Source organism: Engystomops pustulosus, chromosome 6 (assembly GCF_040894005.1).
Source record: "Engystomops pustulosus chromosome 6, aEngPut4.maternal, whole genome shotgun sequence".
NCBI classification, from domain to species: domain Eukaryota; kingdom Metazoa; phylum Chordata; class Amphibia; order Anura; family Leptodactylidae; genus Engystomops; species Engystomops pustulosus.
Window position 1 is genome coordinate 79,785,352 of NC_092416.1, and position 27,601 is coordinate 79,812,952.

Genomic DNA, 27,601 nt, shown 5'->3' on the forward strand with positions numbered 1-27,601 from the left:
AACAAGGATCAGATACAATCTGGGAATAACTGTTCCCAAGCAACATAGGAGAAGAAAACAATGCAAAACATCGCATACGGCGTCAAGTGATTTACAGCATGAAACACCTGAATTTGTGAGATACTGGAATATATGAATGGCTCAGAAAGGGGACATATGTGCACCGGCGAGAATGAGTACAATTCCCTTATCTAAAATTTGGAAAGAAAATATTATGTTATTACGGATGACGGACAGTAAATTTATATTAGGAGACAAAGAGCCCTAATAAATACTACCATAACCATCATGAAAAAATATAGTATCTTATCTGATACACTGATCAGAATACAGTATTCCACATGAGACACATGATAAGATAAGACAGCAGTTTAGTATCGCACATAAGGGGATTTTGTTCCGTACTCCTACTTTTTATCCATTTCTGCTGGTATCCCTAAAATCCTTTGCTGAATGTGCTTTACAGTAGTTATACTGTTGCTGCTAATAATAGTCATGATCTTTATGGCAACTCAGTGCCGGCAAATGATCCTCTGGTGATTCCTGTATTCTTCCGAATTACATAGTGTCAATATGAGGCAGGAACTGATATCTTTGGCAGTAGGAAATCCTCTTTGGCCAAACTCAATATTCAGAACATTTCCCTTCTCTTCATAACATTCTCAGACCACAGCAAACAGTTGACATTGTCATAGCAACTATGACAATTGATAGATGTGAGAGACACATGGGAGAAGTGTTCCTTGGGAGTGTGAGGAGTGTGAGGTAGAAAAGCAGTACATATGAGGGAAAAGGAGAATTATTCTCACCGTTAATTCGGTTTCCATTAGTCCACCATGACGGCCCCAACTGGAGGATCACCCTTGACCTCTGTAGGGACAGGAAGCAGAGAGGTTAAATACCCCACCCCTGCATCCGTACACCAGTGGCTACCAAATAACTACACCGGCCTTGGATGCAACCCATTTATTGTATGTTATTAATGCACACAGAACAAATAGGCAATTTAAACTTTTTCAAAATACAGGGTGGGAAATATATATGGGCCGTCATGGTGGACTAATGGAAACCGAATTAACAGTGAGAATAATTCTCCTTTTCCATAGCGTCCCCCATGACGGCCCCAACTGGAGATGTACCAGATAAACAATTAGGGGGGGACAACAGCTTGTAAGACCTTCCTTCCGAAGGACTGGTCTCTAGCACTTTGAACATCTAGCCTATAGTGTTTGGCAAAAGTTAGGTGAGTAGACCAGGTAGCTGCTCTACATATGTCTTCTAGTGAGGCACCACGTTTCTCCACCCAGGAGGCTGCCACTCCTCTGGTCGAGTGGGCCCTAATAGTCCCTGAAATGTCCAGGTTGTTGGCATCATAAGCTTCTTTGATGACCGTTCTGATCCACCTGGCGATGGATGCTTTTGAAGCTTTCCTGCCTTTGTTTTTCCCTTTAAATTGTAGGAGAATGTTGTCGTCTTTTCTCCAGGATTTGGTAACTTCGAGATAATGTAGAAGGTATCTTCTGACGTCCAGTGTATGCCACTCCCATTCTTTGGCATGTTTTGGGTTCTGACAGAAGGAAGGTAGAATAATCTCTTGGTTACGATGAAAAGATGAGGCTACCTTGGGTGTGAAGGTTTTATCTAACATTAGCACGATCTTATCCTCACACAATTTAAGATAGGGTTCTTTAATTGATAAACTTTGGATTTCCCCCAAACGCCTAGCTGTTGTTATGGCTATGAGAAAGGTAAGTTTTAGTGTTAGTTCTCTAAGTTTAACCGTCTCTAGAGGTTCAAACTGTGTTTTTGTGAGGTAATCTAGTACTAATGAAAGATCCCAATTTGGGATATTTTGTTTTATATGTGGTCTTAGCCTAGCAGTAGCTTTGACAAACCTTTGGATCCACCTGTTTTCTGCTAGTGGGGCGTCGAAAAAGGCGCTGAGGGCTGAAATCTGGACTTTTAAAGAACTCGTCTTAAGGCCCTTGTCAAATCCTGCTTGCAGGAAGTCTAGCACCTGTGAAATATTAGGGGATAGTTGGTTAGGAGGAGTCCTGCCACAAAAGGATACAAATCTTCCCCATATCCTGGCATAGATTTTGTGGGTAACTGGTTTGCGGCTTGCTTTGAGTGTGGAAATTACCTTGTTTGATAGTCCTTTGGATATCAACAACATCCTTTCAGGATCCATGCCGAGAGCTGGAGGGCCTGTGGATTTGGATGGTAAACTGGACCCTGGAACAGAAGATTGTTTAGCGGTTCCAGCATGACAGGTTCTTCCAATGCCATCTTCCCTAGCCACGGAAACCAGTTCCTCTTTGGCCACCAGGGAACAATGAGAATAACCTTCGCTTGGTCTTCTCTGATCTTCTGAACAACTCTCGGTATGAGAGGTATTGGAGGAAAGGCATACATTAGAGGTCCGTTCCAGGACTGACTGAAGGCATCCCTTTGGCAAAACGGAGTATTTGGTTCTAGAGAGAAGAAATGAGGAACCTTTGTATTTTTGCTGGAGGCAAAGAGATCTGTTACTGGCTGTCCCCATTTTTGTGTGAGACGTGTAAAGATGCTCTCGTTTAAACACCACTCGTTGTGGTCTATGACCTAACAACTGAGATAGTCTGCTATCAGATTCTTCTCTCCCTTTAGATGGGTGGCTGAGAGGGAGCGGATGTTGGTTTCTGCCCATGCAAATATCTTGTCTGAGAGACTGAGGAGATCGGGGTTCCTGGTACCCCCTTGATGGCGGAGATACGCCACCGTGGTGGTGTTGTCTGAATAAATTCTCATATGTTTCTCCTTCAAGTTTTGAGTGCTGGCTCTTAAAGTCTCTAGAACAGCTCTCAGTTCTCGGAAGTTCGAGGAACAGGATCTGATTGACGATGGCCGTAGACCTTGAATGGGAAGGCCTGCTATGTCTGCTCCCCAACCTGACTGACTTGCGTCCGTCCGGATATTTATCACTGGCCAGGGATGCCATGATACTCCTCTTTTCAGGTTCAAAGTATTTATCCACCACTCCAGGGATTGCTTGACCGCTTCCGAAATCTGAATCTTTTTATTTAGGTGTTGGGGATTTTTGTCCCAGGAGGCCAATATCCAACTTTGAAGGGCTCTGGTGTGACTTTGGCTCCACTGTACACTTTGTATGGAAGATGTCATAATTCCCAGGATCCTCATGGCTTCCCTTATTGTGCAATGATTTCTTTTTTGAAATATTATAATCTGTTGTACCAGTCTTGTTGCTTTTTCTGGCAGTAAGAAGGATCGAGTCCAATAATGTTCCTAGAAAGACAACTTTTGTACTTGGGGTTAGTCTGGACTTCTCCAAGTTTATCATCCATCCTAACTGTTGTAGGATCGTCATTGTGATATCTCGGTGGTGTATTAGCTCTTGTCTTGAACTGGCCACCACTAACAAATCGTCCAGGTAGGTGATGACTAGTATCCTTTTCCGCCTCAGGAAAGCTATCACTTCGACCATGATCTTTGTGAATGTCCTTGGGGCCGAAGAAATCCCAAAGGGCAGCGCCTTGTACTGATAGTGGACTTCCTCTCCCCAAGGCGATCGTACTGCGAATCTGAGGAATTGTTGAGATTTTGGATGTATTGGCACATGGTAGTACGCATCTCTCAGATCTATTGTACACATAAATGCTCCTGGTTGGATCAGGACGGCTGCCTAGCTCACTGTTTCCATCTTGAATTTTCGATAATGTACGTACCTGTTCAGATTCTTCAGATTGCAAATCATTCTGAAAGTGCCATTTTATTTTATTAAGAAGAGGGGAGAGTAGTGTCCTTCTTTTAATTGTTTCTGAGCTACCGGGATGATGACATCCAACTGAATTAGTTTTTGTATCTCCGATCATAGTAAGGCTGAGAGGTTTTCTGAGGGCTGCTCTGTCAGAACAAATTTTCTGGGAGGAAGAGAGGTTAGCTCTATGTGGTAACCTTCCTGAAGAATACTTAGTATCCAGGGATTTGATGTAATCTGAGTCCATTGTGAATGGAACTTCAATAGTCTTCCCCCCACCCTGGCGTCATTGTTTTCTGTACACTGGGGCGGAGTTGCTGGCACCAAGTAGGAAGCCTATTCCTCTCCCTCCTTTAGGGTAGCTCCATCTGCCCTGTTTGCCTTTTCCTCTAAAGGGCTCTTTTCTGTCCTTGGAATCCCGAAAGGGTTGTTTCCTTGGGTTACTCCTGGATTCCAGAAACCCTTTCTTTCTGAATAGATATTCCCATTCGAATGGAATACCACATAACCTTGACTTCGATCTGAAATCACCAGTCCACTGGCGAAGCCAAAGTGATCTTCTGACTGAATTGGACAGTGCACCTTCCTTGGCGCTTACTCTCACTCCTTCCGCTGAGGCATCTGCGATGAAGGCTGTAGCTGCTCTTAATGTGGAGAACGTACTCAATACCATTTCTCTTGGAGTACCGTCTCTAACATGACCTTCCAATTCGGTAATCCAGTGAAAGAGAGTGCGCGCCATGGATGTCATGGCAATATTAGATTTTAGATTTAACATGGCACACTCCCATGTCTTTTTTAGAAGGCTGTCCGCCTTCCTATCCAGGGGATCCCTTAGCTGGATTGCGTCCTCGAATGGAAGGTCCGTGTTTTTAGTCATTTTGGTGACCTGGATGTCAACTTTAGGGGTAGAGTTCCAAATTTTGGTTTCCGCTTCATCAAAAGAGAGACGGTTTTTAAACTCTCTAGATATGGAAATTCTGCTCTCCGGCTCTCTCCATTCTTCTAGTATTAATTCCTTGAGATTGTTATTTATGGGAAACACTCGCCTCTTCTTAACTTCTCTTCAATTTTGAGGGTATCCATCATAGCCTTTAAAAGTGGTTCTAGATCTTCGGATGCTAGTAAATATCTAGACTACATTTTACTTGCTGAATTTGAGGGCCCTGGCTCCATATCAATAGATTCCTTGGTCCCTTCAGAGTCTGATGTGGAGTCCGACATGGATTCTATAACCCTTTGTCTTTTATGTGGAGGCTCTTGAGGTATAAAAGCTGTTATGGATGATGCTATAGATGTTTTAACTTCGTCCCTGATAAAACTACGCATTTCATCCACAAATGAGGCTCTCTCTTCTCTGAGTAGGTTATCCACGCAGGTTTTTTACAGACTGGTTTTTTGTAGTCCGTAGGGAGTTTTTCTAAGCACATATTGCACTTTCTTGACGCGGCTTTCTTTGTGCCTGACTGATCTTTATCCTTAGCTCTCCCTTTATCCTTCTCCTTTTCCCTGGGCTCCTACCAAGGAGAAGGAGAAGTAATTAATCCTTAACCGGACACCTTATGTGATAATATGGGGATATGTGGGTGACCCACCACCCTATCCCTAATTAACCCCACTTACAGGGTTCAAGGATATGAGATCCAGACTCGAAGCCTCCATGCCATGTGTCTCCATATTCCCAATTGTGCGACCACTGATATCAGCAAGCCTAAACATTTAACAGAAATGTGTGATAGACTCTGACATTTAACCAAGTGGAATATAAATGAAGGAGTGCCTTGAAGTATCTTGAATAAGGGATACACTGCACAAGCTCCTAAGAGAAATATACACATGTATATAAACCTAGATCGTATATGACACATATGACACATATGAGGCAAACATACAGCATGTAACCGACCTTGATGGCTGGGAAATGCCTAGAATAGCGTCCGATCTCAGAGTTACTTGAGTCAGGGCCAGCATGCGCCCATTAGACCTCAGATCAACGTGAATACCTCGCTTTTCAATCTTACCGCTCCACGCTCCTGTTTCCGGGTCGCGGCATCGTGACGTCACATCCGGCCCCGTCATTTCCGGCGGAAGTCGTCACCAGAGTCGGACGGCGGCCAGTCCACGTGACTTCCGCGATGGACACGCTCCGGGTGTCCTTAGCTTCGCGGAGCTGCGGGCAGAGCCGGAGGAAATGGCGTCTCTGTTTGTGGCAGAGGAAAGGACCGGAGTCCGATCGAGGCCGAGACTGCCTTGGGGTAAGGGACGATTCCCTGTGCCACTTTGGTCCCCCCTCACCGTCCCAACTACTGAGGATGAGGAGAGACTTCTCTCTACTCCCTGCCCTGTGTAGGGACAGGAAGCCACTGGTGTACGGATGCCGGGGTGGGGTATTTAACCTCTCTGCTTCCTGTCCCTACAGAGGTCAAGGGTCATCCTCCAGTTGGGGCCGTCATGGGGGACGCTATGGAAATAAGAGAATTGGTAGAAAAAGAGGTAAGAGGTTGTGTTGCCGGGAGCTGCCGGCTTTCTGTAATAAGTGCTGTTGGCTTTCAAAGGATGCCGGCAGAGCTGATGTTCTGGCACACACCTCCTGCCGGATGGGACAGAGCCCAAAAATCGGGACTGTCCAGCTGGATCTGGGACGGTCGGGAGGTATGCTGAAGTATTGTGTCATTGTGTTTTATATCTATCTCAAGGTTCTCATTATTTCTCATTTCTGATCATTCATCTCTTTTTCTCTGTGTCAGATACTAAGGTAAATGAAAGATAATGTAGATAAACTTGTACCCTAATAATCTAACTCTGGAATTTTACACTGACCATCACTGAGAGTTATAGGAGCTAAAGCAGCAATAAAACTAAGTAAAATTGTAAAGGAAGGGGTAAAAAAGAGAGTAATAAATTCTTAAACCTGATAGTAATGAAGTAAGAGAAAAACAAAAAAAACTATAATTGTTTCCTAAGACCCTCTTCAGCCAACTGGAGTCATGTCAGCATCCGGTGTAGAAAGGCCAGAGCCCCTTATTGTATACGGCACTAGCAAAGGAGTGGGGGGAACATCAAGGGCTGGCACATGATGTGTCGATGCTTCATAAATCCCCCATTTAGTGGTCTCTTTCTCTTTCAGGACCTGCTATATTGGACCACTTTGGCTGTATTGATAAATTCTGGAGAAACAGTGCAATACATATTGCCCATAGCAACTAGCCATGGCTTTGATTGGCGAATTCATTGTAAAATATTAACAATGACATACAAAGCCATGCACAAAGCCATGTCCCCATATATCTTGTGGGAGATTTGGCCCAGTAGAGACCGTGGTAGCGGGGTGCTGTGATGCAGTTCAAGACAGTGACACCAAGGTACAGTCCAAAACAGGTCTCGCCTGCGTTTATTGTAGCAGCAAAATAAAACAGCCTTTACATTCAGGCATTAAATAAACAAAAAATCCTACCCGTCAGGGTGCTAACTATACAGGTGTTCACTAACTCACCACTATACAAAATCACTTGGCTGCTCCAGGCACAGAGGTCAGGGCTGTGTGCTCTCCAGCCTGCTTCCAGAGAGAGACAACACTTCCAGCTCTGCTGAGCGGTTTAAAAAAAAAGACTGATTGGGCTGCTCCCATCACCTGTGTCCAAGGTGCTGGACACCCAACCTCAGCACTATGGCCTTGCATAATAGCAAAACCTAGGGGAAACATACCGCCCATCCACAGTTAACCCCTTCAGTGTCTCACATACCCTCCCCCTCTGTTTGACCCTGTGGGGGCGAACACTTTTGGCCATCAGACAGTGGGTACGGGATAGGGCATCGGCATTCCCATGCAGCTTTCCCGCTCGATGTTCTACCGTGAATTTGAAATTCTGCAACATTAGGAACCACCTTGTGACCCTGGCGTTCCTCTCTTTGGCCTGACTCATCCAGGTGAGGGGAGAGTGATCGGTCACTAGTGTAAACTGTCGCCCTATCAAGTAATACCTCAGGGATTCCAGAGCCCATTTGATTGCCAAGCACTCCCTCTCAACTATACTGTAGTTCTTCTCAGGAGGTGTGAGCTTGCGACTCAGGAATGTCACAGGATGTTCCTCACCCTCAACTACTTGGGACAGGACAGCCCCTAAGCCCACGTCAGAAGCGTCAGTCTGCACAATAAAGGTCTTGGTGAAGTCAGGGGTGATCAGTATCGGTCCCTCGCACAAAACCGTCTTAAGTCGCTGAAACGCCCCCTCAGCCTCTTCACTCCACTTTACCAACACCGCCCTGCTACCCTTGGTCAGGTCAGTCAGGGGTGCCGCTATGGTAGCAAAATCGGGGATAAATCGGCGATAATAGCCCACTATGCCTAGAAAAGCCCTCACTTGCTTCTTGCTCATAGGTCGTGGCCACTGCTGGATCGCCTCCACTTTATTTACTTGGGGTTTGATGACACCTCGCCCAATACGGTACCCCAGGTAACGGGCCTCTTCCAGACCCAGAGCACATTTTTGGGGGTTCGCTGTCAACCCTGCTGCCCTCAGGGAGTCTACCACTGCTTGCACCTTGGCCAGGTGACTCTCCCAATCGTTACTATAAACTATGATGTCATCCAGATAGGCCGAGGCATATCTCCGGTGAGGTTTTAGCACGAGATCCATTAACCTCTGGAATGTGGCGGGAGCCCCATGTAGCCCAAAGGGGAGTACCACGTACTGAAAAAGCCCATCAGGGGTAACAAAAGCGGTCTTCTCTTTGGCCCTGTCAGTAAGGGGTACCTGCCAATACCCTTTCGTCAGGTCAAGGGTGGAGAAGAACCTAGCCTGTCCAAGTCGTTCTATCAACTCGTCAACCCTGGGCATGGGATAAGAATCAAATTTGGACACCTCGTTCAACTTCCTAAAGTCATTGCAGAACCGTAGGGAACCATCAGGTTTGGGAATCAACACAATAGGACTCGACCAGTCACTTTTAGACTCCTCGATAACCCCCAGGTCTAACATCTGCCTGACTTCTTCGGATATGGCTTTCCGGCGCGCTTCCGGGACCCGGTAGGGTTTTTGGTGTACCCGGATGTGGGGTTCGGTTACGATGTCATGCTTGATGACTGAAGTACGTCCCGGTAACTTAGAGAACACATCCACATTTCGGAGCACAAACTCCTTCGCTTCCTGAATCTGGGCCCTGGAGAGGGACTCCGGGATCTGTACTTCAGGCACCTTGGCATCAGGTACACCTACCTCCGGTGTCACCTTCTTGGGGACAGACGCTTTTTCTACTCCCACGGCTATCAGGGTCTCTCTTTCCCTCCATGGCTTTAGGAGGTTCACATGGTATATCTGTTCGGGTTTCCTCCTCCCCGGCTGAGATACCTTGTAGTTAACCTCCCCCACTTTCTCCATGACCTCATATGGTCCTTGCCATTTTGCCAAGAACTTGCTCTCAACGGTGGGCACCAGAACTAGCACTCTGTCGCCTGGGTTAAAGGTCCTGAGTCTGGCTGACCTATTGTAGACCCTAGACTGGGCCTCTTGTGCCCTTGTCATGTGCTCCTTTACAAGGGGCATTACCGCCGCTATGCGGTCCTGCATAAGGGAGACGTGTTCTATCACACTACGGTGGGGGGTCCTCTCCTGTTCCCAGGTCTCCTTAGCTACATCCAACAGCCCACGTGTTGAACGGCCATATAACAGCTCAAAGGGTGAGAAACCCGTGGAGGACTGGGGAACTTCACGTATGGCAAACATCAAATAGGGCAACAAACAATCCCAGTCCTTCCCATCCTTGCTGACCACCCTCTTTAGCATCCCCTTCAAGGTCTTGTTAAACCTCTCGACTAGGCCATCTGTCTGAGGATGATACACAGAGGTGCGGAGCTGTTTAACCTGCAGTAACTTACACATCTCCTTCATTACCCTAGACATGAATGGGGTACCCTGGTCAGTCAAGATTTCCTTGGGGAGGCCTGTGCGTGAGAATACCTGGAACAGCTCCCTAGCAATATTTTTGGAGGAGGTGTTCCTTAATGGAATCGCCTCGGGATACCGCGTAGCGTAGTCCAGGATAACCAGGATGTATTGGTGCCCCCTTGAGGATTTGACTATCGGGCCAACCAGATCCATTGCAATCCGCTCAAATGGCACTTCTATGATTGGTAGCGGGACCAAAGGACTCCTGAAGTGGGACACCGGGGCAGTAAGTTGACACTCAGGGCAGGAGCTACAATACCGGTTTACCTCCTCCCACACCCCGGGCCAGAAAAATCTCTGCAGGATCCTCTCCCGGGTCTTCTCAGCACCTAAGTGCCCTCCCAGCACATGTTTGTGTGCCAACTCTAGCACCAGCCTACGGTGAGATTGGGGTACTACAAGTTGCTCAACCTCCTCGCCCCGTATCTGGTCGACCCTGTATAACAGCTCCCCAACAATCACCATTCGGGGGTATATTTTGTCAGCCCCTGGTATTTGGAGTACCCCATTTATCACCTTAACATTCTCCCGTGCTTTAAACAAGGTAGGGTCCTGTAGCTGTGCAGCCCCAAAATTCTCACGGGAAAACTCAAGGTCCGGCATGTCGGCCACCTCCTCGTGGCCCTCGACCTCACCAGCTAGGACCTCTAGGGGAGAGAATTCATCACATGGGGTCACCCCTACTGCTGGTGTGGGTACATCGGCCTCAAAGGGTTCAGGGGCCAAGGCCGGACATACCTGACGTCCATTATCTGCAACAGCACCTGAGGTGGGTCTTCGTCTCCAGAGGTCCCAAAACACCGGTAAGTCTCTGCCGATAATAGCCTCATGAAACAGGGTCCCCACCACCCCCACTTCATGGGTAATAGTACCACAAGGTGTATGTAGGTTCATGACAGCAGTGGGATATTCGCGAGTGTCCCCATGTATACACAACACTCCCACTTTACGCCCACTGTACAGTCCAGGATCAACCAAAGTTCCCCGCACCAGGGTAACCAGACTCCCTGAGTCTAGCAAGGCTTCCACCGTGTGACCACCAATTGTGACCATACACACTTGGGGTTCTGCATCCGTGACTGACTCGGCAGCCAGAACCGGCCGGGCAAACAGGGACATTCGCCGGGTCTGGTTGCAGTCCATTGGCTCCACTGACAGGGGACAGTTGGCAGCAATATGGCCCATTTCATGGCATCGCCAGCACTGGATACGGCTATGACCTCTGTCACGAGCCTCACTGGGTTTCTGTGTATCCAAGCCCCCCAGTGTACCCCCTCCCAACCTGACCTGTTTCCCTTTTTCTGCAGTAGCAGTCCTACCAGATGGTTTAATGGCCTTGTCACTGGCACTGCTTCGTGTGGGAGGGATAAGTAGAAGATCCTCCGTAGCCCGATATCTCTCTACTAGGGACACGAGTTCCTCAGCATTTGTGGGACCGGCCTGTCCAACCCACCGCTGGAGCCGAGAGGGCAGAGAACGGGTGAACTTGTCAAGAACCACTCTCTCGACCATCTGTGCTGGGGTGCAGTCATCGGGTTGTAGCCACTTCCGGACAAGATGGATCAGGTCATGCATTTGGGAGCGCGGGGGTAGTTTTTCAGAGTATGCCCACTGGTGGACCCGGCTGGAACGAACTTGAACGGTGACCCCAAGACGAGCCAGAATCTCCGCCTTTAGCTGGGGGTACTCACGGGCCTCCGTTTCACTCAGGTCGTAGTAGGCCTTCTGCGATTCGCCTGTCAGGAACGGCGCCAGGACATCTGCCCACTGCTCAGCTGGTAACTCCTCTCGCTCAGCTACTCGCTCGAACACAGTGAGATAAGCCTCCACGTCGTCGGTCGCCGTCATCTTTTGTAAAGCCTTCTGCACTGCAGCCCGTGCGGAATGCTGGACAACCGGGTACCCTTGCAGACCAGTATGGGACCCCTCAGTAGTCGTCGCTTGCGGTGCTGCCATAACGCCAGAAAACTTTTCCATCATCAGCTGGAACATGGCTCGGGACTCTGCCTGCTGTTGCTGTAGCATGGCTCGGGACTCTGCCTGCTGTTGCTGGAGCATGGCTTGCTGCTGTCGGGACCTCTCCTCCTGCTGCTGGAGCATGGCTTGCTGCAGCTGTCGATTAGCCTGGGACTCTTCCTGCTGCTGCTGCCGATTAGCTCTGGCCTCCTCCTGCTGCTGGCGGGATCTCTCCTCTTGCTGCTGGAGCATGGCTTGCTGCAGCTGTCGATTAGCCTGGGACTCCTCCTGCTGCTGGCGGGACCTCTCCTCCTGTTGCTGGAGCATGGCTTTAATAAAGTCCTCCATCTTGGCTTTATCCTGCAATTTGCCTGCTGCTTTCACCCAGGCCATGCAATGTTGCAGGATGTAGCGAGCCTTTCAGGTGTGTGTCTTTTGAACTGCCCGCAATCCAAAGCACCATATGTGGGAGATTTGGCCCAGTAGAGACCGTGGTAGCGGGGTGCTGTGATGCAGTTCAAGACAGTGACACCAAGGTACAGTCCAAAACAGGTCTCGCCTGCGTTTATTGTAGCAGCAAAATAAAACAGCCTTTACATTCAGGCATTAAATAAACAAAAAATCCTACCCGTCAGGGTGCTAACTATACAGGTGTTCACTAACTCACCACTATACAAAATCACTTGGCTGCTCCAGGCACAGAGGTCAGGGCTGTGTGCTCTCCAGCCTGCTTCCAGAGAGAGACAACACTTCCAGCTCTGCTGAGCGGTTTAAAAAAAAAGACTGATTGGGCTGCTCCCATCACCTGTGTCCAAGGTGCTGGACACCCAACCTCAGCACTATGGCCTTGCATAATAGCAAAACCTAGGGGAAACATACCGCCCATCCACAGTTAACCCCTTCAGTGTCTCACAATCTCTTAAAGGAAAACAACCATTTCATTAAACAAAATACAAACCAGACATTCCGATTCTGGCGCTGGTCTTCTTTATAGTTAACACCCCAGAATCGCCTAGAAAAAAGAATTACAATTAGCACGGGACTGTTAATTATGCACGCCTATAGCATCTCCCTCTCCCAGCATGAATTCACACGGACATCTTGTACCCATGCTGCTGGCTGCTAATTAGAAGTATTTTTTAAAATCAGGAATTACCTGACATTGAGGCATGTGCGGCATGACATAACACGCCACACTCACGGAGCCGCCCCCTTCCTCTCGTGCTGGAGAATGACACGTTCGGCTGGACCCTACTGAATTCTCCTGCCTATAGGAGACACTATATAAATACCGCAGGTCCGAAAGACTGACTGCCACAGGAATCTGGGCTAATCTACCTGGCGGCTGTTTGTCGAGGTGGCGACTGTGAGTTCCGGGTTGAACCGGTCCTGGGTGTGCTGGCCTATTTAATTTTCCTGGGCCTGGAAAATGTCAAGGTGACCTGATGTATACCTGAAGAGGATGACAGGGGACGGAGCCTAACTCTGCCTACCCGGACGAGAGGTGTCTGGTAAGATTTGTTGACATCAACCTTCTCCTTATGTCATAATTCCGGCACCTTCTGAACTCAAACGACTGTGCTCTCAGAGAACATTTTATGTTTAAATATCCTGTACTGAACACCCATGCATTGTTCGGGCAGGCCATTGTTTCCTTTGTACTCTTTGCTCTGTTTGCTTGACAATACGGTTTGGCTATGCTGGAGACTACTGGATTGGATTGTCTGCATAATTTATAAGGTTGAGTAACCTGTTGTTCTGCGGTGAAGCATATATAAACCCGCTATAACAGCTCAGCCAGAAGGTGCTGGGCTTGCCTCCCAGTAAAAAAATTTGCCTAGCCATATAAACTCTAGTTTTGACTTATACCTGTGAAGACGGGACTGTGATATCCAGATAAGAGACCTCTCTGGACCCACGTTATCTATAGTACTCCTGCTCCTTTTTCTTTTACTGAAATACCAATTGGCTGCAAGGTTGGCCTGCCAGCACATGAGTGTTAGGAGCCTTAGGAGCTTCAAGTAACATTTTTTGCCCTTTTGTGAGGGCTATATGATCTTGCCACAACAACTCTGCTTGAATGTACTAGGTTGGCTTTCCATCAAAAGGCTGATTAGCCATACAATATCTGACTTATATCTACTCCTGTTGTGTGGACTGGGCTTTGACACCTGGACAAAAGATTCTTCTGCGAGCCATTTGTGGACTTTCTTTTTTCTGTTTATTTTTTTTTATCTATTTCAAGATGTTGTATTCTTGCAGGTGTTATTTATGATCAGAACCCTGTCGGGAATATTTAAAGCTGTCTCTTCATAGCCCATTGGCCTATCTGCTCCGTGGAAAAATTCCCCCTTTTTCTCCTCTCCATGTTCCTTTTCCCCCATCGACAAAATTCATGTATAATATCAATGTTACATGGAATATTTGTGGACTAGGGGAAAGGATTTAACGGCGTATTGTGTTTGATTTTGTCCAAAGACATCTACCAGCAATAATATGTTTATTAGAAACCCATCTTGATGGTGAAACCATGAATAGGCTTAGTAGGAAATGCGCAATGAAAGAGTTTCATTCTGCTTTCTCCACCTATTCACGGGGTATCAGTGTCTTTATTCATAGCTCAGTAGACTTTCAAGTGATTTCAAATAAAATCGACCCAGAGGGGAAATGGCAAATTGAGTGGTTTGTTAATGTTTGTTAGCTTTTGTCTATATCCCCCTCCCTTCTCCTTGCAGGTATTGAGGTCTCTATTGCTATTTATGGACCAAAGAGATAATCGTCCACTCTGGATTTTTGGGGATTTTCACTGTTTTATGAATCCATCTATAGAGTTAGCAACAGTGGGGTCTGCAGTTCGACCGCTACTCCTCTTTCTAAATTTTGTACAGAAATGTGTTTAAGAGATGTATGGTGTAGTATGGTGTATAAAATATGGAGATAAAAAAGTTTATTCCTATTTTTCAAAATCTCTCAGGGCAATGTCTCAATTTGATTTAATTTTAGCCACCGTAAAAGCGGTCCAATTTATTAAAAAATGAAATACAAGTTGGCAAGCCACTCGGATCATGCTATGATGGTTCTAGGACTAAAGGTTGAAAGGGGAAATAGGGGGAGACCCCCAAGATCAATCCCCACTGGTTTACGCTCCTGACAGGGGATGAAGAAGTGAGGGAGGAGATCCTAAAGTTCAGGAAGGAAAATAATGGGTCCACTCAAGTTGGAATTGTCTGGGATGCCCTTAAAGTGCATATGAGGGAATTGTGGCAATATAAAATTAGGTGTAAGAAGAAGTATTTTCGTCAAAAAGAAGAGATTTAAAAAAAACTTAATGGAAAAAGCACAAGACGGATATAATAGCTCCCTCTCAGGTAATAAACTAGAGCTTTTAAAGAGTACTAGAGCTTACAATGATAAATACTTAGGGGAAAAGGCTAATCAGAGAGTATTCTTTGGAGGACAAAGGTATTATTGTGAATCGGGTAGGCCGGGAAAATTACTTGCAGGGTCGGTCCAAAATCAGGTGGAAGGAAACATAATAACTAAAGATGAGCGAACATACTCGTCCGAGCTTGATGCTCGTTCGATCATTAGCGTACTCGAAACTGCTCGTTGCTCGGACGAATACGTCGCCTGCTCGAGAAAATGGCATCTCCCGCCGTTGTGATTTTTGGCGTCCAGAAACAGAGCCAATCACAAGCCAGGAGACTCTGCACTCCACCCAGCATGACGTGTTACCCTTACACGTCGATAGCAGTGGTTGGCTGGCCTGATCAGGTGACTCTGGAATAGACTAGTCCCTGCCCGCGCTGCTCGTATCATTCTCTGTCTGGATGCCGCTAGGGAGAGAGCTGCTGCTGGTCAGGGAAAGCGTTAGGGTGTTCTATTAGAATAGTGTTAGGCAGGAGTGATTCTACAAGAACCCAACAGCCCTTCTTAGGACTACAATAACGTTTTATTTGACTTTTTTTTGGTTTGCCTGTGGCTGGGCTTGCTGGCATTAGTAGTGCAGCTAGTACCATATTGTGAGTAATTTGCAGGGAGACTTGCTACCGTTGTGTTTAGCTCTTAGTGACACACATATCCACCTTAAACACCGGAGTGGGACAATTTATTAGGGGTTTGATTTGAATTAGGCACAGTCTGCTGATTTTTTTTTTTACCTTTATTTCTTTTTATAGCTCAAAGTCATCTTGCAAAGCAGTGTGCTTTCAGTGTAGGCTAAAAAATAGCCAGAGGAGAACCCCAACGGCTTACTTAGGCCTACAATAGCGTTATATTTTCCTTTTTTTGGTTTGCTTGTGGCTGGGCTTGCTGGCATTAGTAGTGCAGCTAGTACCATATTGTGAGGAATTTGCTGGGAGACTTGCGACCATTGTGTTTAGCTCTTAGTGACACGCATATCCACCTCAAACACCGAAGTGGGACAATTTATTAGGGGTTTGATTAGAATTAGGCAGAGTCTGCTGATTTATTTTTTTTTACCTTTATTTCTTTTTATAGCTCAAAGTCATCAGGCACAGCACAAAATCCAGTTGTGTTCTGTCAGTGTAGGTTAGAAACTAGCCATAGCAATAGGATAGCATCGTTTTGTTTAAAAAAAAAAAAATTAAGTTTACACTTTAATTTGGAAAATGTTTAACCCGAGGGCTAGGGGTAGAGGACGAGGGTGTGGGCGTCCAGCTACTGCAGGGGTCAGAGGCTGTGGTCCTGGGCGGGGTGAGACACCACCTGCTGATGAGGGAGCAGGGGAACGCCGCAGAGCTACACTCCCTAGGTTCATCATCTTTCAAGTTACTCGTGGTAGAGCACTGTTGAGGCCAGAACAGTGCGAAGAGGTGATGTCGTGGATTGCGGACAATGCTTCTAACCATTTGTCCACCAGTCAGTCTTCCACGCAGTCCACCCATGTCACCGAAATCAGCACTCCTCCAGCTCCTCCACCTCAGCCTCCTTCCCCCCAGTCTGCCCCCTCCCAGCAAAATTTGGCATTTGAATCGGCATACTCTAAGGAACTGTTTTCTGGACCCTTCCCACAGTCACAAACCACTTGTGCCGGTTGCTGCTGAGCAATTTTCCGATACCCAGGATTTCCACCGGTCGCAGTCTGTGGGTGATGATGAAAATATTAACGTAGTGGAAGAAGTGTGTAAAGAGGTGTCGGACTATGAGGAGACACGGTTGTCAGACAGTGGTGAAGTTGTTGTCAGGGCAGGAAGTCCGAGGGGGGAGCAGACTGAGGGATCGGAGGATGATGAGGTGACAGACCCAAGCTGGGTTGATAGGCTGGGTGAACACAGTGCTTCTGAGACGGAGGCGAGTCCTATAGCAGAACAGGTTGGAAGAGGCAGTGGTGGGGCCAGACGGAGAGGCAGGGCCAGAGCTGGTGCATCAGCGCCAAATGTTTCCCGTAGTCAAACTCCCGTGGCGAGGGCTAGATTTTCAGAAGTCTGGAGGTTCTTTAAAGAAACACCGGATGACTGACGGACTGTGGTGTGCAACCTGTGCCAAACCAGGATCAGCAGGGGTTCCACAACTACTAGCTTAACTACCACCAGTATGCGCAGGCATATGAATGCTAAACACCCCACTCAATGGCACCAAGCCCGTTCACCTCCGGCCGGGCACACCACTGCTCCTTCCCCTGTGTCATCTGATAGTCAGCCCCCTGCCCAGGACCCCGGCCCAAACACCTCCCGTGCGAAAACCCCATCTTCGCCTCTACGATCCTCCACAGCATCCACCAGCGTTCAGCTCTCCATACCCCAGACGTTGGAGCGCAAAAGGAAGTATAGCGCAACCCACCCACATACCCAAGCCCTCAACGTCCACATCTCCAAGTTGCTTAGCCTGGAGATGCTGCCCTATAGGCTGGTAGAGACCGAGGCCTTTCGAAACCTCATGGCGGTGGATGCCCTTCGGTATTCGGTCCCCAGCCGCCACTACTTTTCCCGATGTGCCGTCCCAGCCCTGCACAAGCACGTGTCAGAGAACATCATCCGTGCCCTGACCAACGCCGTTTCTGACAAGGTCCACCTGACCACGGACACGTGGACGAGTGGTCACTATGTCGCCACCATGCTGTGTTATCGACTAAATATACCGTCAACCTTTTGTTCACATAGGAAATCATTTCAGCGCTTCTTGCTCACCTCCTTTGGTTCCTCTCTGCCACCCATTGGTTTGAAGCCTGAGTCCATTTAGGGTATGTTGCCATGACACTCTCTAGCCTGCCGCTGCTGCCGCTGCCTCTGCATGCCGTCCCCTATAGTGTCAGGGTCAATTATTGCATGTTTTAGATGCTATCTAGCCTCATTTGGTCACTCTGTCATGGCCATGCTGTTGCCCATAATTTTGACATAATGGTACGATTAAGCAGCCTCAGAGGCATCCATGCATGCTGCCCCTGCTGTTTCCTGTCCATTTCCGTGGTGTTTCCATCCTTTTCTGAGGTTCCCAGGTGTTTGGCCAAGCTTCCCTGTGCAGAGCCTTGGTCCCCTTGAAAAATGCTCGAGTCTCCCATTGACTTCAATGGGGCTCGTTATTCGAGACGTGCACTCGAGCATCGGGAAAAGTTTGTCTCGAATAACGAGTACCCGAGCATTTTAGTGCTCGCTCATCTCTAATAATAACCAATTGCTAGACAAGACTGGACAAGAAGTAAGCTCAATTAAATCTATAAGTGAGGTTTTTGTGTATTTTTTTTCTACACTTTACAACTAGAGCTAAAAATAGACCAGATGAAATTGGAGGAATATGTAGCTAAAATACATCTCCCTCAAGTGTCTGACTTACAAAAAGAAATTTTAAACGGCCCCTTGACATTGGAAGAAATTACCCTCACTGTAAAATCTATTTCAGGTAACTCCAGCCCCGGGCTGGATGGATTGCCATTTGAAGTACCGTATTTTCCGGACTATAAGGCGCACTTAAAAGCCTTGGATTTCCTTGGAAATCCAAAGTGCGCCTTATAGTCCGGTGCGCCCTATGTATGGCACAGGGCAGCGGACCATACTTACATAGGTCCCCGCTACCGGAGACAGCAGATCTCCAGCGGGAACTGCAGACCACGCGGCACGAACAACTTCTGCCGCATGGTCTGCAGTTCCCGCTGGAGATCTGCTGTCTCCAGTAGCGGGGACCTATGTAAGTATGGTCCGCTGCCCTCCTCCACCTCCCCCTCACCTTCCCCACTCACCTTCCCCGCATCGCCGCGTCTCGTCGGGTCTCGTCTTCGGGTCGCGTCCGCTCCGCCCCCGGACCTCCGCCACGCCCCCAGACCCTGCGCTTAAAGTCCGATGCGCCTTATATATGGAATTATTACATATATAAGGTGCATCGGACTAATGCGCCTTATATTCCGGTGCGCCTAATGGCCCGGAAAATACGGTATATAGAAGATACAGTGAGATTCTTTCGCCTTTATTATTGGAGGCGTTTAATTCAAGCATCTCTCAGGGGAAATGACCTGGATCAATGATGGAGGCTTTATTAGTTCTTATTTCAAAAAGAGGCAAAGAAAAAACAGAAAAAGAATCATATATAGACCAATATCCTTACTAAACACGAATGTTAATATCTTTGCTTAAACTTTAGTATTAAGGTAACGGAGAGTGATCCGTGATCCCGACCAGGCCGGGTTTATCCCGGGGAGAGTGATTAATGACAACCTGTATAGTTTTTTTTGAATATCTAGTTTGGGGGGGGGGGGGAAGCGTTCCATCCTGTCGTTAGGTGTGGCTAAGGCATTCGACAGAGTGGAGTGGCCCTTCCTATGAACTGCCATGCATAGAATGGGAATAGGTGAGCAATATATATAGTTGTCAAGCTATTATACAAAGATCGAGTGGCAAGGATTTTGATTAACCACTCTGTCTTCGATAGATTTGACTTAAAAAGGGGGACCTCTCAGGGTTGTCCCCTCTCATCCTTCGTGTTTCATATTTTTATCGAACCCCTGGCATCATTAATTAGATACAATGGGGGATATTTATCATACGCTGGCGCACGCCACTGCATGTTCGCAGCGGTATACATCAAGATGCTCAGCCTCTTGATGTATCGGGGCAGGGCCTGGCGTAGGAAAAACCACAGCCGGCGACTTTTCGCATATGAAAAGTTGCCGGCAGCAGCGAGTGTGCACTGTCGTGAAGGTGGCGGATCGGGGCAAATAATCGCAAAAGCTAGCAATAATATAGCATTTGCCACTGGCGTTGTGCAGAGATCCTGATAAATATGCCCCAATGACTCTGTGGTGGGGTTCGGTTGTAAAGGTATTCAGGGGATTCAGGGGATATTCAGATACCTCCATTCCTAGAACCATGGAAATTATTCAAGAATTTGGAACCTATTCTGGTCTAGAAATCAATTGGTAAAAGACAGTGTTACTTCTGTTAGAAAAACTAAACAGTGTAAACCAGTTTGGCCTTCAAAAAGGGTGTGGACGTGAGGGAACACAAAAGCGCAAGAGACTCAAGTGTAAGTAAATAGTAAGGTGCTAAATAGAACAAGGTAAATTTCTCACCTTTCGAAAGGAAGAAACAGGCATGTGGGTAGATTCTTTGTTGTTTCGAGGAGGAGCGGCTGCTAGTGGGAATAAGGTTTCTGGAGTTAAACGTCTATGTGTTGTGGGGGGTTTGGCCCAGTAGAGACCGTGGTAGCGGGGTGCTGTGATGCAGTTCACGACAGTGACACCAAAGTATAGTCCAAACAGGTCTCGCCTGTGTTTATTTCAGCAGGAAAATAAACAGCCTTTACATTCAGGCACAAAACAAAATAATAACCTACCCGTCCGGGTACTAACTATACACTGAGTTCACTAACTCACACTAAACAAAAATTCACGTGCTGCTCCAGACACACAGGTCAGAGCTGTGTCCTCTCAGCCTCCTTCCACAGAGAGACAACATTTCCAGCTCTGCTAAGTGATTTTATGCAAGCTAATTGGGCTGTTCCCATCACCTGTGTCCAAGGTGCTGGACAAACCCACTTCAGCACTAAGGCCTTGCATAGAAGCAAAACCTTGGGGAAACATACCGCCCATCCACAGTTAACCCCTTCAGTGTCTCACATACCCTCCCCCTCTGTTTGACCCTGTGGGGACGAACACTTTTGGCCATCAGACAGTGGGTACGGGATAGGGCATCGGCATTCCCATGCAATTTTCCTGCTCGATGTTCCACCGTGAACTTAAAATTTTGGAGCATTAGGAACCACCTTGTGACCCTGGCGTTCCTCTCCTTGGCCTGACTCATCCAGGTTAGAGGAGAGTGATCGGTCACCAGTGTAAACTGCCGCCCTACCAAATAATACCTTAGGGACTCCAGAGCCCATTTGATCGCCAAGCACTCCCTCTCAACTATACTATAGTTCTTTTCAGGAGGTGTGAGCTTGCGGCTCAGGAATGTTACAGGATGTTCCTCACCCTCCACTACTTGGGACAGGACAGCCCCTAAGCCCACGTCAGAAGCGTCAGTCTGCACAATAAAGGTCTTGGTGAAGTTAGGGGTGATCAGTACCGGTCCCTCACACAAAACCGTCTTAAGTCGCTGAAACGCCCCCTCAGCCTCTTCACTCCACTTTACCATCACCGCCCTGCTACCCTTAGTCAGGTCAGTCAGAGGTGCCGCTATTGTCGCAAAGTCGGGGATAAATCGGCGATAATAGCCCACTATGCCCAAAAAAGCCCTCACTTGCTTCTTGGTCAAAGGTCGTGGCCACTGCTGGATCGCCTCTACTTTGTTTACTTGGGGTTTGATGACCCCTCGCCCAATACGGTACCCCAGGTAACGGGCCTCTTCCAGACCCAGTGCACACTTTTGGGGGTTCGCTGTCAGCCCTGCTGCCCTCAGGGAGTCCACCACTGCTTGCACCTTGGCCAGATGACTCTCCCAGTCGTTACTATAGACTATAATGTCATCTAAGTATGCCGAGGCATAACTCCGGTGAGGTTTTAGCACGAGATCCATTAACCTCTGGAAAGTGGCGGGAGCCCCATGTAGCCCAAAGGGGAGTACCACGTACTGAAAAAGCCCATCAGGGGTAACAAAAGCGGTCTTCTCTTTAGCCCTGTCAGTCAGGGGTACCTGCCAATACCCTTTCGTCAGGTCAAGGGTGGAGAAGAACCTAGCCTGTCCAAGTCGTTCTATCAACTCGTCAACCCTGGGCATGGGATAGGAATCAAATTTGGACACCTCGTTCAACTTCCTAAAATCATTGCAGAACCGTAGGGAACCATCCGGTTTGGGAATCAACACAATAGGACTCGACCAGTCACTTTTAGACTCCTCGATAACCCCCAGGTCTAACATCTGCCTGACTTCTTCGGCTATGGCAAGCCGGCGCGCTTCAGGGACCCGGTAAGGTTTTTGGTGTACCCGGACGTGGGGTTCGGTTATGATGTCATGCTTGATGACTGAAGTACGTCCCGGTAACTTAGAGAACACATCCGTATTTCGGAGCACAAACTCCTTCGCTTCCTGAATCTGGGCCCTGGAGAGGGACTCCGAGATCCGTACTTCAGGCACCTTGGCAACGGGTACACCTACCTCCGGTGTCCCCTTCTTGGAGACAGACGCCTTCTCTACTCCCACGGCCATCAGGGACTCTCTTTCCCTCCATGGCTTTAGGAGGTTCACGTGGTATATCTGTTCGGGTTTCCTCCTCCCCGGCTGAGATACCCTGTAGGTTACCTTCCCCACTCTCTCCATGACCTCATATGGCCCTTGCCATTTGGCCAAGAATTTACTCTCCACGGTGGGCACTAGAACTAGCACTCTGTCACCTGGGTTAAAGGTCCTGAGTCTGGCTGTCCTATTGTAGACCCTAGACTGGGCCTCTTGTGCCCTTGTCATGTGTTCCTTTACAAGGGGCATTACCGCCGCTATGCGGTCCTGCATAAGGGAGACGTGTTCTATCACACTACGGTGGGGGGTCCTCTCCTGTTCCCAGGTCTCCTTGGCTACATCCAAAAGCCCACGTGGGGAACGGCCATATAACAGCTCAAAGGGTGAGAAACCCGTGGAGGACTGGGGAACTTCACGTATGGCAAACATCAAATAGGGCAACAAACAATCCCAGTCCTTCCCATCTTTGCTGACCACCCTCTTAAGCATCCCCTTCAAGGTCTTATTAAACCTCTCGACCAGGCCATCTGTCTGAGGATGATACACAGAGGTGCGGAGTTGTTTTACCTGTAGTAACTTGCACATCTCCTTCATCACCCTAGACATGAATGGGGTACCCTGGTCAGTCAAGATTTCCTTGGGGAGGCCTGTGCGTGAGAACACCTGGAACAGCTCCCTAGCAATAGTTTTGGAGGAGGTGTTCCTTAGTGGAATCGCCTCGGGATACCGCGTAGCGTAATCCAGGATAACTAGGATGTATTGGTGCCCCCTGGAGGACTTAACTATGGGGCCAACCAGATCCATTGCAATCCGTTCAAAGGGCACTTCTATGATCGGAAGGGGAACCAAAGGACTCCTGAAGTGGGAGACCGGGGCAGTAAGTTGACACTCAGGGCAGGAGCTACAATACCGGTTTACCTCCTCCCATACCCCGGGCCAGAAAAACCGCTGCAGGATCCTTTCTCGGGTCTTCTCAGCACCTAAGTGCCCTCCCAGCACATGTTTGTGTGCCAACTCTAGCACCAGCCTACGGTGAGATTGGGGTACTACAAGTTGCTCAACCTCCTCACCCCGTATCTGGTCGACCCTGTACAACAGTTCCCCAATAATCACCATTCGGGGATATATTTTATCAGCCCCTGGTATCTGGAGTACCCCATTTATCACCTTGACATTCTCCCGTGCTTTAACCAAGGTAGGGTCCTGTAGCTGTGCAGCCCCAAAATTGTCCCGGGAAATCTCAAGGTCCAGCATGTCGGCCACCTCCTCGTGGCCCTCGACCTCACCAGCAAGGACCTCTAGGGGAGAGAATTCATCACATGGGGTCACCCCTACTGCTGGTGTGTGTACATCGGCCTCAAAGGGTTCAGGGGCCAAGGCCGGACATACCTGATGTCCATTATCTGCAACAGTTCCTGTGGTGGGTCTTCGGCTCCAGAGGTCCCAAAACACTGGTAAGTCTCTGCCGATAATAGCCTCATGAAAAAGGGTCCCCACCACCCCCACTTCATGGGTAACAGAACCACAAGGGGTATGTAGGTTGACGACGGCAGTGGGATATTCGCGAGTGTCCCCATGGATACATAACACGCCCACTTTCCGCCCGCTGTACAGTCCTGGGTCAACCAAAGTTCCCCGCACCAGGGTGACCAGACTCCCGGAGTCTAGCAAGGCTTCCACTGTGTGACCACCGATCGTGACCATGCATACTTGGGGTTCTGCACCCGTGACTGACTCCGCCGACAGAACCGGTCGGGCAAACAGCGACACTCGCCGGGCCTGGCTGCAGTCCATTGGCTCCACTGACAGTGGACAGTTGGCAGCAATATGGCCCATTTCATGACACCGCCAGCACTGGACACGGCCATGACCTCTGTCACGAGCCTCACTGGGTTTCTGGGTATCCACGCCCCCCAATGAACCCCCTCCCAACCTGGCATATCTCCCCTTTTCCGCAGTAGCAGTCTTACCGGCTGGTTTGGTGACCCTGTCACTGGCACTGCTACGTGAGGGAGAGGTAAGTAGAAGGTCCTCTGTAGCCCGATACCTCTCTACAAGGGACACAAGATCCTCAGCTTTTGTGGGGCCGGCCTGTCCAACCCACCGCTGGAGCCGAGAGGGCAGAGAACGGGTGAATTTGTCGAGGACCACTCTCTCTACCATCTGTGCGGGGGTGCAGTCCTCTGGTTGCAGCCACTTCCGGACCAGATGGATCAGGTCATGCATTTGGGAGCGTGGGGGTAACTTTTCTGAGTAAGCCCACTGGTGGACCCGGCTGGAGCGGACTTGAACGGTGACCCCAAGACGAGCCAGAATCTCCGCCTTTAGCTGGGGGTACTTACGGGCCTCCGTCTCACTCAGGTCGTAGTAAGCCTTCTGCGACTCGCCGGTCAGGAACGGTGCCAGGACATCTGCCCACTGCTCAGCCGGTAACTCCTCTCGCTCAGCTGTTCGTTCGAACACCGTGAGATACGCCTCCACGTCGTCGGTCGTCGCCATTTTTTGCAAAGCCTTCTGTACCGCAGCCCGTGCGGAATGCTGGACCACCGGGTACCCCTGCAGACCAGTACGGGACCCCTCAGCAGTCGTCGCCTGCGGTGCTGCCACCATGCCAGAAAACTTCTCCATCATCAGCTGGAACATGGCTCTGGATTCTTCCTGCTGTTGCTGGAGCATGGCTTGCTGCTGTCGGGACCTCTCCTCCTGCTGCTGGAGCATGGCTTGCTGCAGCTGCCGATTAGCCCTGGTCTCCTCCTGCTGCTGGCGGGATCTCTCCTCCTGCTGCTGGAGCATGGCTTTAATAAAGTCCTCCATCTTGGCTTTATCCTGCACTTTGCCTGCTGCTTTCACCCAGGCCATGCACTGTTGCAGGATGTAGCGAGCCTGTCGGGTGTATGTCTTTTGAACTGCCCGCAATCCGAAGCACCATATGTGGGGGGTTTGGCCCAGTAGAGACCGTGGTAGCGGGGTGCTGTGATGCAGTTCACGACAGTGACACCAAAGTATAGTCCAAACAGGTCTCGCCTGTGTTTATTTCAGCAGGAAAATAAACAGCCTTTACATTCAGGCACAAAACAAAATAATAACCTACCCGTCCGGGTACTAACTATACACTGAGTTCACTAACTCACACTAAACAAAAATTCACGTGCTGCTCCAGACACACAGGTCAGAGCTGTGTCCTCTCAGCCTCCTTCCACAGAGAGACAACATTTCCAGCTCTGCTAAGTGATTTTATGCAAGCTAATTGGGCTGTTCCCATCACCTGTGTCCAAGGTGCTGGACAAACCCACTTCAGCACTAAGGCCTTGCATAGAAGCAAAACCTTGGGGAAACATACCGCCCATCCACAGTTAACCCCTTCAGTGTCTCACAGTGTTTAACCCGTACGTCAAGGAGTTTCATTTACTTGAAAGCAAAAGATAGCAGATAGCGGTAGCAGTGGATAAAAACAATGCATTTCGGCATTGGACCAATGCATTCATCAGGTTAAAACACACTTATGTACAGAGACATAGCAGTGTATATGATTAAAAGCCTTATATACATGCAAACAGAATCTCTTTTTCATTCTCTGAGTGAGATACTCGATGCCCCTAATCTCTAGAGTACAAAAGTCTACTATTTGTAGATTGTCCTACGAGAAAGTGTATTGTAATAAAAATAAGAAATTGAAATATTGGGAGTAGATATGGAGAGAGTAAAATATAGGAAAATTTTATTTTCTCCTCCGAGCAGAGGGATTTGGGGGGCTTAGGGATAAGAATAATTTTTTGTACTTAAACTGCTTGAATAAATATGTTGTCAATATAATACTGTAAAAAGAATGTTATCACCTTGGGATGGCAAGATTTTGATAATGTAAACCTATAATGAAGCAGTACTGTATTGTGATATTCATTTTATTTTAAAAATGTATGTTATTTTCCACAATAAAGGTACCGTATATACTCGAGTATTAGCAGACCCAAGTATAAGCCGAGGGTGGGAAATGCATTGGTCACAGCCTCCCCAGTATGTAGCCTGCCAGACCCTGCCCCATAGTATATAGCCAGCACCTGCACCCAGTATATAGCCTGCCAGCCCATATCCCCCAGTATATAGCCAGCCCCCTGCCCCAGTATATAGCCAGCCCCCTGCCCCAGTATATAGCCAGCAGCAGGGAAGCCAGAAAGGTGAGTTTTGATATTTATTTACTCGAGTATAAGCCGAGTTTGGGTTTTCAGCAGATTTTTTTGTGCTGAAAAACTAGGCTTATACTCAAGTATATACGGTATTTAAAAATTAAGTATTTTTTAAGGCGATTCTAGGGTGTCATCATTAAAATGACCACCACCGGGATCGGAATGTCTTTGTTAGTCATTGTTAATTTTTTAAACTGAATTTGTTATACAGTGGGTAACCAGTGGAGAGAAATGAAAGAGGAGAGGCAGAGGAGAAGTAATGAGAAAGATGGATTAGCCAGGCAGCACAGTAAAGGATAGATTGGAGGGACATAAGTAACGCTCGTAACACGTAGGCAAATTTTTTTCCTGCAATTTGTGTGGTTTGAATGGATTGAAGTATTTTAATTGAACGCATCTTCTAATTATTTCTTCTGTGGTTGCACGTGGGTCGAGTGTGGATCAGAGCTACAAGCGAACAGGGCCTCTTTTTGTTTTACTCAGATTAGATGGTTAACTGGGAGACTACAGGGAAGAATATTGCCACTGTCCATGCAGGAGATGATGAGGACATGGAATAGCAATTTTGTAAACTCTGGGTTGAGGAAGGATACGATGCGATAGGCAGTTTTGGAGATGCAAGTTGTAGTGCGGGACCGGATGTGAGGCTTAAAGGATAATGCAGAGTCAAAGATGACTCTAAGGAAGCTGACTTTTTGGACTGTTGAGAGTTTGGAGCCAAAAGTTTTGATGGTAAGGCCTGGTGGGAGGGATGCATTAGGTGGAGGAAAGATTATTAAATTTGTACATTTCCAGTTTTAAAAAAACGGAAGAGAAGAAAGAGGATATGTCTCATAGAAATTCTGCCTAGGAGAGTGAAGATATCTGGGCTAGAAATATAGATCTGTATGTCATCAGCATAGCAGTGCTATCAAAAGCCATGGAACTTAATGAGCTGTCCTAGGCCAGAGGTGTAGATGGAGAAGAGCGAGGGCCCCAGGACCGAGTCTTGAAGTATGCCAACAGAGAGGGGGCAGGATGAAGAGGTGGTATGAGCGTGATAGACATTGAATAGTCCAGTTGAAGAGGTAGGAGGAGGTCTATGAAAGGGCCATATCAGTGATACCAAGAAAATGTCTGCAGAATGAGAGAATGGTA